We start from the raw sequence: 11,957 nt of genomic DNA, 5'->3' as shown, positions 1-11,957 counted from the left end.
CAGGCGAGAGAAGCGGCCAACGGGGGCGCGCCGTGCCGCAGCGCCCCGCCCCCTCTGCCCCTCCTCGCCCTATCACGGAGCGCTGCGAGCGCGGGGCGCACCTCCCGGCGCGGAGTAGCCTATTAGCTCGCGGCGCCGTCTCCGCCCCGCCCCGCCCCGCGCGGAAGCGCCGCCCCGGCCCCGCCGCCCGCGCGGGCTCCGCAGCTCCGTGCGCGCTCGCGGGGGTGGCCGGGTCGGCGCCGCCAGGGGGCGCCGGGGCCGCGCGGCCGTTAACGGGCGGGGCCGGGGCGGCTCCGCCGGCGGGCGCGCGCTGTGCCCCGGGCCCGTGTCCCGGGCGGGGCCCCGCGGGGAGCCCGGGCCGGCAGCTCGGGCGGGGAAACGGCCCCGCCGCTGCCGCCGCTGCCGGGACTGATGGACGGGCGAGCCCCGAGCTGCGGCTGAGCCTTGGGACGTGGGCCCCTTCGGCGCGTTTGAATGTTACAGTTGAGCTGTGATCGGCACGTGGGAATCTTTGCCTCTCCTCCCTTTATTCCCTTTGGAAAGCCCTCCGGAGGGTGGTGCGTTCCCCACGGGGCGCGGCGCTTCCCCGCAGCCGTGCACGGAGATGCGCACGGACACGCCGGGGGTTTGCGGAGCGCCCGCTCCCGGTGCCGCCGGCAGCCCGGCCCGAAGGCACGGCCGGGGGGCGATCAGCAGCCGAGCTCATGAGCTCGCTTACTGAGAAACAGCGTTTAAAATAAGTGAAGCGTTGCAGTTCAATCACCGCACAAAATTCCACCTCGTGAAGTGATCCCCTCATTTAAGCTACCAAGTGTAGGTATTTGCCTTGGTTATTAACACACCTCTCCGTCCCCGAACTCGGCTGCTCCCCAGAACCTTTCCAACAGCCGCACAACAGTTCGTGCCTTGCGAACGCAGCAGCTCCGCGCTCCAGTCACGCTCCACTTCCTTCCCCTTCTGCCCACTGCTGCAGGACATCCCTTCCTTACCCCATCAGGGAACCGCAGTGTGCAGAGGTGCCGAGGGAAAACAAGCACTCGTGAGTGTATTGCATTTGGTTATTGGCTTTCTAGGGGGTCAGGCGTAAATCTGGAGCAGAATTTGCAGAGAAGCAGCTGCCTGTCTTGATGTGAACAAGCAGATGTCGTGGGTAGGAGATGTGGAGCTGTGGACTGAGTAATTGTAAAATGTTCTCTACAGGCTGCCAGAAGTCCTTCAAAGGGACTGTGTTATCTTCAGTCAGATGATAACGTGCTGGTGGCTCTACAAGCATGTACTTCTTTAAAAAAAGGAAGTCTTGGATTATACAAAGTAAATTAGTACAATCGAAAGTGAGGGTTTTAAAACAAGTCTCACAGGCATTCTGTACTCAGGGCAAGATTATCTCCTCTTCTTCACTCCTCCTTTTTTTCCAGCTGTTATATCACTTTTCCTTCCCCTTTTCCCCTCTGCACTACAAGTGCAGATTTGCCTCACAAGTATTTCCAAGGCTGCTGCAAGTATACACTCCATTTTAACCTTCACTTCTCAGTACACCATTGCTTTGTTTGCTCATATCCCAAGTTGCCACGATATAAAAACTGATAAAAAGTTCCTGCTAATACTTTCTTCTTCTACCTCATCATCAAGTGTTCTCCAAGTTAGTCTAGTCCAAGTCTCAAGACACCAGTACTGAGCTTTGCCCTAATGATGAGATTAAGAAATACTTTCCTAGTAACTATTAGAAATAGCAACAAATTGACTTGCGGAGATCTGGAATTTCCTTCTCTCCAGTCATGCTCAGCACTCCCATGTTAACAAACTACAAGATGTAGTTTATCATGGCAAAATTCTCACAAACTGAAAGGCTGTTTTTAGATCCTGTAAAGAGATTTCCAGTACTCTACATATAAATTCTGCCTCTCTGTTTATAGCTGAAAGGACAAGTGTACCAGCGTGGGAAAAATGGTTCTGTAGCTTTTAAGAACAAGATTTCAAAATTAGAATGAAGTCTCTCTAGTCCCTCCATAAAAGTTATATGTAATTTAAAAAAATGGTGAGTCATTATGGTGTACTTTTCTATTTTTTTAGGAGAAATACATCACTCAGTTATATTCTAAGCCTGCATAAAGAAAATATTAATGTCACCTACATGTTAGACATGCACTCAATCCTGCTCTTGAATTCCCATCAGAGCAAATGGGACTGGGCCTGAGTGGATTATTTTGGGTGAAGGGGTTTTTTTGGTGTTAGTGTAAATGAGCTTTGTCAAATACAAGAACAAAGTCACAAGTCTCTCTTGTTTATTGAGATAAAATTTTTGGTTCAGGTCAGCGATAATAGTTAAATAATCTTGCACAACCTTGTTTCATTTTTGTGGTTTCCTTTTTTTCTTACTGCAAGCAATTATATAATTTCAGAAAAGGCTCTTTCAAGTTTGTAAGTATCACAACCACCTCATTTTTAATTGTGTTCTCTTTATCCTGAATGAGATGATCTGCTTAACTTACATTATTTTCCATTAACAGCTTGACTAAAAAATACAGCAACAAGGAAAAATAAAAAGACCTGAAAGCTGCTGAGTGAAAAGGTGTTTAAAAGAAAACTTTGTCCCCCATCCAAATAGCAGCAGAATTTATCCCCTTAATAATCTCTTATCTTCTTGCCCTATGCTCCCCATTTTGCTCCCCGTGCTCAGAATGCCAGTTTGTTTCCTAGACACATTTAAAAAGCAAGGCATAAAAAGGTTTAATTTTAAAAATGTAAACCATCCATTGGAAATAAAAATTATTTTTAAGCATCTCTAACAAGTGTTTAGGACTATAAATTCTTATATTCTGTTATATTATTGTATTCTGTAAGCTCTCGATGCCTCAGATTTAGCTGTTTTATTGTGGGGGGGGAGAGGGTGAGGGTGTTTTTCCCTGGTTTCTTCCCCAAAATCTGCTGCAGAAAATTGTATTCCACCATCAGTCTGCAGAAACCAGATTTCCACTTTTCACATGCACACACCCACCAACATTGTTTTATCTCCACTCTCTGTTCTTGCCACTGCAAAATTCCTGGTAGTAGTTTCAGGTGCCAAGCACACCTGACTGAAAGAACAAAATGTCATGGGTTTTCTCCTGACAAACCCAGCTTCTGCTGTCCTCACAGCCTTCCTTTCTTTTGGATTGAACTGACTCACATATCTGCTTTTCTTAGCACTGGAATGTGCAGGGAAAACCTCAGGATTCAAAGAGATGGCAACTTCAAAGCCAGCACAAACAGTGTAGTAGTTCTGTACAGAAATCATTTTGACAAGTTAGAAAGCTACAGGTTACTGAGAAGTCACCTCTTTTCTTTTTGCTGCAGTGTTGTAAAAAAGTAGTGCCATCCACATTTACCTGAGCCAGTACCATGCACAGGAAAAGGAAGGCAGGAGAAGAAAGGAGAGGTAGGAAAAGAAGACAAGATTAATGCTCTCAAAGACATTTCCTATGCCTCTGAACTGCCTTCCTTCAGCTTTTAGCTTTTACATGTACTTGGCATGAAGTACTACAGAAGATTGTATCTGCTGGGTTCTCATTTTAGGGTGAAGAGGTACAACTGTGTAAGGAGTAGAAAGTTCTGCAGGCAGGTTACTGCCACCATGTGCACTGATGGCATACAAGGATAATTTGAAAAATCATGTTTTGTTTCAATTAACCCCAAAGAATACTAAGCTAAATGAGAGACATTGACTTTCTCAGTTTCACAGGATCACAGAAGAGCAGAGCTGAGATTGCAAGGGATTTCTAGATAAATTCTAGTCCAAGCCCCAGCTCAAAAGTGGGGTCAAATAGAGCAAATTGTTCTAAAGAGCAAAGAGTTTTGTTCAGCCAAGCTTTGAATATCTCCAGTAATGGTGACTCCACAGCCTCTCTGGCCAACTTGTTCCCATGTTTGACTGAAAGAAACTTTTCCCTTATGTTTAATGAAAACTTTGTGTATTGCCAATTTGTGCCTGTAGCCTAATGTCCTTTCACTGGGCACCACTAGAACATAGCTACATTTTAATTTTAAATTTTATTTATAATTTTATTTTGCAATTCCTGGAATGCTTTAAGCATTTGTTAAATGCAGACTGCCTACAGAGAAATAAGCAGTGTTGCTCATAGCACAAGAAGATACAGGGTGCTTGAGGCATTGCAGCTCCCTGGTTTGGGAGAACTCTAACAACCCATCTCGCAGATATGCTCAGTATAAGTTTTCTCCCTACACACACATACATATATATGTATGTATTATATACCATATATATGATCAGCAGACAATGGTCAGTACTCAACATCATTAGCCACTCTATCAGTGTTATGCTTTTACTCTTGTGCAGTATTTCCTTGTGGTGAACTCGTTGTTTGCAGCTTCCAGAACCACAGTTGTCACTGCTGTACTAGTCCAACTTTGTGCCTAGTATCTGATTGTGTGATATTTATATGAAGAGCTGTTTCTTGTTTCATACTACAGAACTAATTGTCCTAACCCTTATCTCAGCTGCACCTAGCCCAAACTAGGTAGCTCGTCTTTTGAAAATAATTACTTAGCAAATACAGAAGTCTGCTGTATTTTAAGAAAAGAAAGGTCACACAAACCAGGTTAATCTTTCACAAAGTACAAGTGAATTAACAAAATGATCAATACTTGTTTTCTAAATATTGGAGTGATTTTTTGTGTTTCTTTTTTTTTTTTTACTCTTATTCCTACACTCTTCATTTTACACCAAAACAAAGGGAAGACATTTAAAGTGTGAAACTTGTGAAATAAGTGAGGTTTTCACAGCCAGCATCTTCAGCCTTCTCTCTTGCCTCTTGCAGGGTTAACACACCCTTTTCCTGATTTGTTTCACCCAGCCTTTCAAATTCACTGGTTTGGAAAATTCTGATATCTTATTTTTCCTTCTCTTTCTCACACAAACTATTTGCCTAATGTTTAAGAAAAAATGAAAGGTTAGCCCTCCCACTGTAAGCCAACACCGATCACTAAACTGATAATACTTACATATCTAGTTAAATACGTGGCATGGATAGCTTTTAAGATATTTCTTGCTCTTATGTAAAGACCAGATAGAAAGTCACTCACTGGAGGAAAAGAAAATCAGTAGTTGATAATAAAGGCTACTCTTGCTAACACTTGTTAATGACTTATCTAGGAGTAATGAATAAGCTCTGCCAATTCAAGATAGCAGGTTTTCCTTGTTATCTTCATCTGGAATGGCCTATTACTCAATGAAAACAGGAGAAATCTTGAAGAGAAAAAAGAAACCCCAAAACCTAACTCAGGAAGAAATTTAAAACCTGGAATTTACAATGCTATTAAAAGAATTCACTAAATAAAATGCTAATCAGCTGTGCCATCTTTCCAGAGTCCTTGCCCTAGCTCTTTGAAGCTCTGCAGGAAATGTGGTTTTAACTTTACCTCTATAGTCCTTCATAATTTAGCCTCCTTCATAATTTAGCTTCCTTATCTCCAGCTGATCTGATATAACTGCCACCATGCCTGGCTTTATGGCCCACTAGATTCTGCTACAAATGTCACTGTCCTCTCTCCTCAGACTGCTAATCAAACACGAGGGAAATCCCTGATCCCAATTTGTGTATGGACTCCTACAATACACACGTAAAGCTTCATTATGAGCATAAGGTTCTGCTTGCTAACCATGACTAGAAACAAGCAGTGAACAGTGTGTACACCTCTTTTCTCTGGTTTGCTTTCTGGTACTTTTAATAATTACTGTTTTCTTTGCTCTATCACATCCTACTACAGATTCCCCTCTTAGTAGCAAACTAAGCAGCTAACAAAGCTACACCAATTAATTTACTGAGATTTATAGTGCTCTTCTACGTTTGTCATCTGCTTGTGTTTTTGAGGCTGAGCACAGTGAGGAAGGATTTTCTCTCATCAGTCATCTTGCGGAGTGATGGAGAAAGGGTTTGGAATGCCACCTTTCCAAACTAATTTCGAAGTTATGGTCATTAATCACCCCAGTTTCATTAAATAGGTTTTTGTTGTAAGGAAAAGATCATATAATTAAGTTTTTCTTTCCATATGAAAGGATACATGAATCAGTGGGACTAATCCTCACTCCAGAAACGTTTAGTCCTTTAATTATGAATGAAAAATACAAATAATTTTTATTAAGCTTTAAACCTGATGATAATAAATGAAGTTTTTGTCCTACATTCCTGATTTCATGGCTGAGGGTATGAAGCTACACTTCTAAAAATCCTCAGTCTTCACAAAGAAGTCATATTACACCAACACAGGACATGGGTGGACATATGAATAGTCCTTATCTTGCAAATTGGAGACAACACAAAAAGCAGAAATTTCTGGGGAATGAATACCTGTTAGTTGGGCCAGCATGGTAGGATTTCACACCTGCCAGCACAGGCAATGTACATGAATGCGTGTCCTGCCTGCTTACACTGCTCCCTGGGGCCAGGGAGCAAATCTGCAGCTCCTCTTGATGCTGATTGTCCTGCAAATAGCTGGGCTTCCTATCTCTTCTCCTGCATATGCATCCCCGTGGGTTACAGACCTGGTGCTGCAAAGTGTCAGCTCTCGGCTTCTACTGAAGTCATCAGATAGATCCCAGGAGCACTAAGGGAGATGTAGCCCTAGAGTTAATATTGCATTTTAAACGGAAAATAGATTGGAATTAACAAGGTTGAATAAAAATGAAATAAATAAGGTATAAAATGCTACAAGGAAAGCCCAAGGGCAGCTTTTTTTGTTGTTTGTTTGTTTTTGTTTGTTTTTTGTTTGTTTTTTTGGGTTTTTTTGTTAAACCAACTTAGCTATGTTTCCATGAGGAAATAGATATTGTGACTCAACTGACAGTTTGCTAAACCGTGAGCAAAATCTTATACTCTTTAGGTATGGGCAAAGCTGATCAATGGTTTTTCTACTAGAAGGATTTGTAACTCATCAGAAGAAAGATGGTCATTTTACTTTGTGAATTCATAGTCAAACCCTAGTCGATCTTGGAGGGTCTATATATGTTGCTACAATATAAATGCTTACTAAAAATATTTCTTAAAAATAAAAATAGACTGTATGACATAATCTTGGGAATTCAGTGCAGTTTGTTATCAAAGTTGTTCTCCAACTGTTCCCTGCAGAGGCAATTCTTCCTACACATCCACACTACATAACACACACAGCGAGACATTTTCAAGTGGCTTTTTTCTTCCTCTACTCAAAGTTTAGTCTCTGACTTCAAGAGGCTGAACAAGTACCCCCTCTTAACCCCGTGTCACGCCTATTGTCAGAAGTGAGCTCAGCAGCACTGAGATGAAAGGTTTTTAGTGCATCAGGTTGAAACCTGAGTATCGGGAAATACGTTTGGGAAAGCAGATCTGCGAGGGGGAGTTGCAGTGCAGCGAGCACTGCCAGAGCAGCGACTCCAGTAGGGTGAGCTTTCAGAGAAGAGTGGCATCGATGGTTGGAGGGGAAGAGGAGAAGTTTTCTTCAAGGACCCACATTCTCTCATAATTCTGACAACTTGTCCACAGTGAACCCCTTAGGTTCTCATATTTGGATAGGAGATTACAAACGTTGTTGTTACTTTCTGTGTTTTAAATTTTTGCTGTAGAATAGAAGCCTGGTTCCCACACTCCACTCAGGAGTTTGTGTCAGGTTTTAAAGCTTCCTGAAATGCCCGAGATTGCAGGGATGGTGGCATAAGCTATCCATGGGGGAAGTACTTACGGTGTGTAACAGCAAATACGTCTTGTGAGAGAAAGCAATTGCCAATCCTTTGGACAGCATAAACCACTCCGTGGAATAAATTACTTCGTAGAAAGATTATGATTCTTTAGAAAAACAAAAAAATGTGTCACGAGAAAAAAATATTTAGCTAGGAGAGGAAATTGTTTCCATGTGAATTCTGCAGGAGCGATCTGTATACATTATGATCACAGTACATAATGTATACAGGGGAGTTAGTTACAGCAGCCCCGCATTTGTTAACCTCCAGACAAAACATTTTTAACTTCCTTAAGGACGTATTTCTAAAGGAAGCGAGAACACTCGAGGGCTACCAAACCAAGTCCGTCGCTCTTGCCTAGTGAGCCCTTCCTCAGGCACCCTTCCGGTGACCTCCGTTACCTCGGAGGGGCGGTGGGGCTTGGGGAAGAACGAAAGCGTGAACGAAGGAGGCTGAGCGGGGCGGGCGCGGAGCAGAGCAAGCTCGGAGCGGGGCGGACGCGGAGCGGGGCGGGCGGGGAGCGGGACGAGGGCGGAGCAGGGCGGGCGCGGAGCAGAGCGGAGCAGGGCGGGCGCGGGGCAGGCGCGGAGCGGAGCGGGACGGGCGCGGAGCGGAGCGGGACGGGCGCGGAGCGGGGCGGGCGCGGAGCAGAGCGGAGCGGAGCAGGGCGGGCGCGGTCCGTGCCCGCTCTGGCGACGCGCCGGCGGCAGGGGGCGCGCTGCGCTCGCGGCCGGGGCTCCGGGGGCACCGGGGCGATCCCGGCTCCGCTCCCCGCCACGGGCGGGCCGGGATCGCTGCGGGCCCCGTGCGGACCGGCACTGCCGCAGCACGGGCAGCCGAGCCCTGGCTGCCGCGGAACTCTCCTTGGAGCCCTTCGGCCCGCAGCCGCCCCCCGCCAGCTCCTCCTAAGGCTCCCGCCCCAGCTCCTCAGCACCTTGGTTTGGTCAGTTCAACTCACAGCTCTAGCACAGAGTTAACCCAGCGGAAAGAGAAGTCCAGGGTGACCCCGGGAAGGGTCAGCACAGGTGAGATGGGAAAACAAACGAGGTCTTATTGGCAAATTGTTTCTCTTGAGCTTACTTCAATGTGGGCGTGTGCTGGCATGGCTCATCTACAAACTATGCTGCCTATGAAAATTTGACTTTGTTCAATGAAGTACGTCACCTTGTAAATGTTGACAGTAGTTACATCAGGTCAGAGAGTGATACCCAATTCAAAATGACAGCAAAATCTTCAATTAAAAGGCAAGTATTATATCTATGTTTTCTTCTGGTAATGAGAGAAAGTCCAATTTATGCAGACAGAGAAGAAAGTAGGTAATGCACTAACTGAAAACACAAGTCTGTCATGGGACATGGAGCTCTTACTTCAGAGGAGAAACCAATTTATTTAGAGATAAAATTCCCGGACAACTTTATTTTAGTTCCTGAACAACAACCTTAACCAAGATTAGTTGTTGACAACCACAAGAAGAGGAGTTAAGACCTGCACACCAGGGCAGAATATGTACCTCAAACTCCCAAGGCTGGCAGTAGTCACTAGGAGATGTATGCAGGTCTTCCTGCTGTATTTACTCTGTCACCTGTCATTTCCATGAGCAGAAGAAAGTAACTGGGCTGTATAGCAGAAATGCATTCATGTTGGGAAGCCAGCTGATGGAGAAGCACCTTTGGGTGAGGAAGGGTGAGTCTGCCTGGATGTGTGGAGCTGTGGACCAGTATGTCTTGCTTTAGACCTGTGTATCGTAGACCATGTCCACAGTGGAGCAAAGGATTTTTTGTCTTTTTTACCCTGGGATGCTGGAAATTAGTGTGATGTGTACTTAAAACTATGAAAATTAGATATTTTGATGGTACCTTGCATAGAGTCACCAATTGTGCTCTTCCTCCTGAGTGTGTTAGGCATTTCCCTCATCTAGGCTTCCCAATACTTCCCAGAAATCCTGAACAAGTATGGGAAATTAAATGAGAAAGGGGAGGATACAGCTGAGAGAACCCAACCTGTGAAGCACATTTGAACTGTGTAAAGTGTAGTGACTTTGTGAATCTGCAGAGTTCACAGTCATTACACTATTCATTAAAAGGGTGCCATTATTCCTAGGTGCCATTAACACCCCTCCCTCCCTTTTCCATTGTGAATGATTTTACTAGGATGCTGTAAAACTAAGGGTGCCAAGTGGTCAGAACTTGGTAATACTTTTGCTAATTCTAGAAGACGATCTAAAGCTGGTGTTTCTTGTTTGTCTGGTGTCCCACAATTACTCTTGAATTAGTACTATTTGTTTGGCTTTTTATAGAAATAGAAAGCATGAAATTGTGTTCTCAAAACCAGATGCCAACTCACTGGAGACAGAAAAGTTTTCTGTTCTTCTTATGTGGTCAGGTTGAGTCCATAGTAATGAGCTACATGAAGGAGATGCTGTTTGCCTACAAAGAAGATATTAAGTTTCCATGTGTAACTTACCATAATGCAATAGCACTGTCCTATTGGACAAGCCTTGGGGTGAAGTCATATTTGTTTTCTTTGTAACTGCATGGACTGCCCCACTAATTTCATTTTAGTCACCTTCAGCACCCATGATCAGGAAGTGACAGAAGGGTGTCATCACATTTAGTGTCTTTGGTTCTCCACGGGTACTGCCAACACACCAAAACATTTGAGCCAATTAAAGGTTTAGGCTGAGATACCCGTGCATCTGCTCTCTGAACAATCCATTTATTCTGGAAACACGTAATAACCTTAACTAGGATTAACAGTCCCTTATCTGGGTTGGACCCTGCAACTTCATGGGCAAGCACCAAACTTGTGCTGGAGCAATAGTGAAGAAACCATTGTATTTACACAGAGCTGAACTGTAACAGCAAAATGGTCCAACTCCTGCTCCTGCTGCAGGTAAAACTGTTTCCCTAACACCATATTCCTTCCACTCAACCTGCTTTGCACCTTTCATCATTCAAGGGTTTACATTTTAAGCTAGAAGAGAGCATCCAAAGGAGGGCAACAAAGACAGTGCCTTGAGGGGAAGCTGTACGAGGAGCTGCTGAGATCACTTGGTCTGTTCAGCCTGGAGGAGATTGAGGGGAGACCTCACTGCAGTTACAACTTCCTCTTGAGGGGAAGAGGAGGGGCAGGCACTGATCTCTTCTCTGTGGTGACCAGTGACAGGACCTGAGGGAATGACCTGAAGTTGTGTCAGGGGAGGTTTAGGTTGGATATTTGAAAAAGGTTCTTCTCCCAGAGTGTGGTTGGGCTGGAACAGCTCCCCAGGGCATGGTCAAAGCACCAAGGCTGACCATTTGAACTTGAACAGAGCTCAAGTGTTTGGACAATCCTCTTAAGCACATTGTGAGACTCTTGTGGATGGTCCTGTGCAGGGCCAGGAGCTGGACTCAATGGTCCTTGTGCATCCCTTCCAACTCAGCTTCTCTGATTCCACATTTTAGACAGGGAAAAAAGCCCCAGCTCTCAAAAAAACCTCCTCAAGCTTCCTAGAAGTCAAGTCGGGGTTTTGGGCTTGTGGGTTGTTTCATTGTTGGTGTTTTTTAGCCCTTGGTGTCACTATTCTACCAAGACATCTTAAATAGTTCCACTAGTCTAATATAAGAGGTGATAGTGTTGCCAGTATTTGTAGACAAAAATTCTTCCTGAAAATATTTACACCTCATATTTTCAAGGCTGCTTTTTTGTCTCTTTTAACTTCCATCTGTAATGGCATATTTAAGGGTAGGATGGAATGGGGGGTTCTAGAGACTTTCATATCAAAACAGAATGAAACTAAAATCGGAGCTGATCCACATTTGATGTTGTTGTTGGAAGGACTAATGATAGGGATAGGTATAATGAGTGAAGATGGACAGGAGGTCAGGTATGGACTTGCAAAAGAACACAGGTAGAAACAAGGGCAGCACTTTAATTTTGGGTTTTGTGTGTAGAAACATCACTGTGTAACATGTAACTCTGTGAATCAGAGAGGCTAGAGAGGTACATAAGGTCACCTTAGTTTTAAGGTTAGCAAGTCCTTTGCCTGGCTTTGTTACCAAGGTAGCAGCGTGATTTCCTGCTGCTCCAGCAGGACAATACCTGGGAAATGGGCCACAGACAACCGGGAGTGAAGTGTTATGCAGCCAAGGGCTGGATTCTGCCGGGACAGCTCACGGAGATTGTCAGAGCGCCAAGGAAATGTATGTCAGTCTTTGGTCGCCTTTGCACTGTTCTAGGTCTTCCATCCCTGGGAGGAGCTCACTCAGCT

Source organism: Agelaius phoeniceus, chromosome 6 (genome assembly GCF_051311805.1).
Source record: "Agelaius phoeniceus isolate bAgePho1 chromosome 6, bAgePho1.hap1, whole genome shotgun sequence".
In the NCBI taxonomy this organism is placed as follows: Eukaryota; Metazoa; Chordata; class Aves; order Passeriformes; family Icteridae; genus Agelaius; species Agelaius phoeniceus.
This window is presented reverse-complemented; position numbering follows the sequence as displayed.